The sequence below is a fragment of the Ornithodoros turicata genome, chromosome 1 (assembly GCF_037126465.1).
Source record: "Ornithodoros turicata isolate Travis chromosome 1, ASM3712646v1, whole genome shotgun sequence".
Taxonomy (NCBI): Eukaryota; Metazoa; Arthropoda; class Arachnida; order Ixodida; family Argasidae; genus Ornithodoros; species Ornithodoros turicata.
In genome coordinates this window covers 58,226,035-58,230,780 of record NC_088201.1, presented here as the reverse complement: position 1 = coordinate 58,230,780, position 4,746 = coordinate 58,226,035, and the positions used below count along the sequence as shown (strand labels likewise).

Here is a 4,746-nt window from a genome sequence, read left to right as displayed (position 1 = left end):
CTCCGCTGACCCCATCGGAATCATGTACAGTGACAGCGTGTTCGTAGGAACCCAAAAGGGTGAGAAACCAACGGCATATTGTCAGGAGAACAAAGTCGCTGAAAATTTTCTTCTTCTCACGTTAAGTGCCAAAGTGTGAGAGGTGGAGCTTGCTATCAGCACTTTACGCTGCTCGCCCTCAGCGATACCTTCCTTATAGTAATGACATCAAAACAACGTCATTGATCTTATCTGAGAAAGTTCGCCTCCTGCAGCACAGCACAAGAACGAATACGGAAAAGATACGCCGCAGATTTTATAAAAAGATACGAAGCTCGCATCTACAAAACACCGTCCATTGCAAAAACCTATTTATAGCGTGCATGCATTAAAGGCATTTTGTTCCGCTTCGGTCAACGGCCCAGATCTAGCCACAAGCGAGATTCAGGGTCACCTCGATATTGCAGCATCGCTGAGAGCATTCACAAAGTGCCTGCATCATTTTTTTTTCTTTGCCGCCCCTTCGCGCAGATTCTCTTCTGTTTGGTGCTCCGTCTTTTCTTTTTTCATTCGCTTTGTGTTGTCAAAGTCAGAAGCATTAGGGTCGTCGTGGCACGCTCTATGAGCGACGAAAGAAAAACTCTGCACGATGGAAAGGGTAGACAACAAGTTGAGCTCTATAAAAAGTGGGCAATGCGTTACCTGGCATCAGTTGCAGCTGCCGTGGTGTGTGGAAAAGGTTCTTGCAAGCTAGAAATCATCAGCAAACATGCGTGGAATGGTAAGTTGTTGGATGGCTGAGGCAGCGTGTGTTTTCTTTTGCAACGCAGTCGATGTTGCTGAATAAAACACGGACTGCGCAAAGTTACTTGATTTTCGTGTGCTATAGACTACTGATGTACAACTTCGAGTGACCAAATACTGTATAGCCGACTGCGTATTCATTCTCATTATGCGATTGCGTTACAGTGCTCAGTTATGCTACGAAAGCCAATAAATTATGCACGTATCCCCCATTTCTGCACCAGTTGATTTTGATAAACCCGAAATACAGAATGCAAACCTGAGTTACAGGGGGCAGTGTAAGAGGGTGAGGGTCCTTTGTTACCCTCACTTTTAGCCTTAGAACACGTGCCGAGCTATACAGATGGAAAGGGAAAGAGTATATGAGTAGCAGTGAGCAGGAAGAGCAGCGAAGATAACCCCACTGTCGTTAATCCCGTTTCTAACATGACCTTGCAAAATTAAAACATACAGGGCCGTCGCCAGGCATAGCATAGAGCGATTGCTACACGGAAGATATCAGTAGGTGGGATCTCTTTGAAGCCTACAACTTCTGACGTTCATTGGCAATTTCAGAAGCCAAAGCCTCCTTTTCAGAGCTATGGAAACACCAGGCTGTTGCCTATTTAAGAATGCTCACTTTTAAGGTAAACTTGTTAGCTGTTCACGATAAGGCGCCTCAACAGCACGAAACACAGCTAGCCGACCCACCACAACTTCGTTATGGTAGGACTCGAACCTTTCGTGTTTTTTTTTATAAATAAAATGCAGACAATGGGATGGGTAAGAAATTCCTTGGTGTCTGGTGCACAAAGGGATAATTAGGAAACCGATTATTGACTTTACCCTTATGATCTAATTAGCAGCTTCACTAGCACTAGTAGTACTTGTGTGGGCGCCGCAGTAACTCCGCATTCCGCGGTGCTCGTAATGTTTCACATTATTCGCTCATTAAACAAACATGTCTCGTTCTTTGTTCAAAGGGATCGTCTGCAAACATAATTAGTAAATCTGATTCCGGTATCATACTTCAGCTAAGCTTCTTTGGAATTGCCACAGGGAGATTTTCTTTACCCTGTCTTAACCCTGAATTTTCTCTACCCTAGACCTGTACTCCTCTAAATTCACCTCTACTAAATTCAGGGAAACTTTCTTTACCCTGAATTAACAATTTTCACTGAGAGTTTGTTTCGAATTTCGAAACAAACTTAATAGCAACATAACGCAGCATGATGGAGTTTGCTCATTAGTAGCTTCATCATGGGAGGGCGCTTATGCTAGGGATTACTTCTTGAGCGAAGAAATGACAGAAAAGCTACATCTGTTCCCAATGGACATGAATGAAAGATGAAAAAGAATCGTGTACAGGTACCATGGATATCTATTTCCAGTAAAAAAAAAAAAAAAATGCAGACGATCATGGAAGGTGTGGAGATTTTCAGCTGCAGCTGATAGTGACTATAGCCACAAACACGGCGATCTCCTGAAGCCTTCCCGTTAATTTAAACAAGTTCCACTTCAGTTTTAAACCGATTTCGCCTCACTCTAAGTTAAACACACGTAATAGATGTAACGTGATCCATCCCATGAGCAGTTGTTCATCTTGTATGGTCCAGCCAAGGACGTGGAAAATATCTGGTATAAACTACTGGTGTAGTGTACGGGTAGCACAAAGTTTGGTATCAGTCCTGAGGGACATTCAACGTTTCATGCAAAGGGTAATGTGAGACTGAGATTCGATGACGTGCTCGAGACATCTCGGTTCCCATTGCGGAGGGGTCCTTTTATTTTAATTTATGTAATACTAATCTCCCCATCATCGTTCCATCAACAGAGCATATCAACTGCCATCACTTTGGGTGTCCTCCTCTTCTGCTGGGCTGATGTGACATCAGCCGGATATCCCGTTCACTTCTCTTCGTACGGCGCCGGTCCTGTGCCCCAAGGTCTGCCTCAGCAGCCTCAAACCGGTTATGTGGCGAGCGGGTCTCGGAAAGGGGGTCCCGTGTACGTCATTCGTACACTCACCAATGGCGAGACCCTAGCCGAGGCTGCGCAAGGAGGATTCGAAGGATATGCTAGCAACCCTGTGCCGTCCACCGTGTTCTTCCACCACGGCAAGCAGTACACTTTTGGAAAGCCATTCAGCACTGGACATGTTCCAGCGCACTGGGTGTAAATCGCCAGGTAAAATTGCTTGAACAGTTGCTTACATCCTTCAAACTATGACTGATCAGTATATTCAAAGCGTACGAAGTTTCTCAAAAAACCTCGCGGAAGCAATCACACTTTTGCTTGCATCTGCCATAAAGACCGTCCGACTCTTCTCCTCATACTTTTTTCATGTGTACCGATAGCTCGAAGTGCTCCGGCATGATCACCATGGTTATTGCATATTCCGTTCAGATATAGTTTAGGTGGCATATAGTTGAGGTGGAATGCCTCGTTCTTCCAGGCATTCTGACACCATAAGCTATGGACGTGAAGTCTATCACTGTTATGTGGACGGTCCTGTGGAGCAGGACACTTTCGTCTTGTTATGGCTATGTTCCGATCTAAAATGACGAACAGTTTGATGTGTCGCTACCTGATTGTTTCATATGCACAGATTTTGAACTTTTATTTTTGAACCTCACGTTATTGAAATTTAACGTATTCCAATGTATACGATGACTTGCAATTTGTATTTTAAATGCAAACTTTTGAGAGCGTAATATGTCTGCAACATATACATCCAGTAGACGATGAAAATGTCCACAGGTGGCGGCTTTGCTTTGTAGATTATTCCCTTATCATTCTTTGCGTCAAACCAGTCAGCTCATTACTGTCAATTTTGTTTTGCAGTGTACCATCGACGGCGGCACGAATACCAAAAAAAAAAAAAAAAACGTGAAACGGCACATTTGCGGCTGGATAGCAAGTGTAGCCAGAAGTTCCAAAGAAATACTCTTTTTTTTTTCTTTCCCTCTTGCGCTTGCTTGTCAAGAGGAAGGGATGTAGCGCCAAAGCTGCGCAATCGCAGTTTTTGTTTCAATCAACAAGTAATAAAAGGTGTAATAAAAATATTTCTCGTCCTTTTTGCTTGCTCATGCAAGGCAAGGTACACGAAACACATGTGCCTTCACACCTGTACCTAAGTGTTCAGCGCTTCAACTTGAATTGTTTTTGAGTAGATTGCAGTGTTGAGTTGTTAAGCAGAAATTGATTAGGTCGGCTGTTGAGTTTCGGGAAGCCCCATACACCACGGACACAAACGCACAGGGAGAAGAAAAGTTGGCTGCAGACATTTAAAGCTACAAAAGCTTTATAGGGCCATCGTTGGAAGTAATTCTTTGGCGAAACTATTAATGTGTTAGCATTAGAAGGCTCATGTCAAAGGACAAACGGCTGTGTCCAACTGCGGACACGAGAAAGAAACGAGAAGGAAGGAGATACTATCACAGGGGCAGCTTGAACGAAACCAATGAAGACAGCGGAAAACGACGCGCGAGTTATGTTATCTTTAGACTCAGACTGTGACTGCGACTTTAGACTCCCAGAGACTGCGATGTGCCCATCCAAATCAAGAACTTCTCCTACATCACTGGAGCCAAACGTCCTGGAAACCGAAAGGCCGGAGTTGCCATCTACGTTAAGGATGGCATCAGCGTTACACCCCGGGAGATTCGCAGTAACGTTCACGAATACAGTAAGTCCTGTGCCGTACGCCTTCCCACAGATCTCAACGTCGTTACTGTATACCTCCAGCCAGGGATTATACACAGGCAAGCGGCAACCACTGTAAACCACATGATGGATTGTGTTATGCTTACTCAGGAGTGGGTCGTCATGGTAGGAGACTTCAACCAGGACGATGTGAAAGACTCCCAGTTCGCCTTAGATATGCGTTCTCTGTGCTTTGTCTGTTCTGCCGTCCACAGAGGTTCCTTCTCAAGTGACCGAGAAACGTGCGTGGACCACGTCTACGAAACGACGACTCTGGGT

At 44.6% G+C, this 4,746-nt stretch overlaps 1 long non-coding RNA gene across 1 annotated transcript; it reads left to right on the top strand.

Annotated features, from left to right (window-relative positions):
- The first annotated feature begins 386 nt into the window (after nt 1-386).
- On the top strand, nt 387-3,819 carry LOC135399142 (uncharacterized). The gene is made up of 3 exons (XR_010424199.1): nt 387-760; nt 2,597-2,949; nt 3,607-3,819. It is a non-coding gene; the product is annotated as an uncharacterized LOC135399142 (long non-coding RNA).
- Nucleotides 3,820-4,746: the final 927 nt, after the last annotated feature.